This window comes from Cucurbita maxima, unplaced genomic scaffold (assembly GCF_002738345.1).
Source record: "Cucurbita maxima cultivar Rimu unplaced genomic scaffold, Cmax_1.0 Cma_Scf00019, whole genome shotgun sequence".
Lineage (NCBI taxonomy): Eukaryota > Viridiplantae > Streptophyta > Magnoliopsida > Cucurbitales > Cucurbitaceae > Cucurbita > Cucurbita maxima.
In genome coordinates, this window is record NW_019272035.1 from 3,928,743 (window position 1) to 3,929,397 (window position 655).

Consider the following 655-nt stretch of genomic DNA (forward strand, 5'->3'; position numbering starts at 1 on the left):
TTTTTTTTTTTTTTTTTTTTTTTCTTTCTTCTTTCTTCTTTTCTCTTTTCTCTTTTCTCCCCCCACAACTTTTTTTTTTTAACTCTAAAAGAGTAGTACAGCTAGCATTTCTCTCTCCTCACTTATTGCCAGTTGTACGGCTCTTACAATCTTCCCCCCTTAAAAACTTTCATCCCCGAAAGTTTTTAAATCCCTGAACAACACGGGGTACTTGGCCCTCATCTCGCTCTCTAGCTCCCAGGTTTCTTCCTCAACGCGATGGTTATTCCATACCGCCTTGACAAACGATATCTATTTATTTCTAAGCTTATGTATTTCGTGTCTACAATCCTGATGGGCTCCTCCTCGTAACTTAAATCCTTCCTCAAAGGAAGATTTGCATACTCAATCACATGAGAAGGATCTGGGGTGTACTTACGCAACATAGACACGTGGAACACGTTGTGAACAACAGCTAAAGCAGGAGGCAAGGCTAGTCGGTACGCCACAGGACCAACTTTCTCCAGGACGTCGAAAGGACCGATAAACCTTGGGCTCAGTTTGCCCTTCTTTCCGAACCTTATCACCCTCCTCATGGGTGCTACTTTTAGGAAGATGTGATCGCCAACAGTAAATTCTAGAGCCTTACGTCTCGTGTCTGTATAACTCTTTTGTC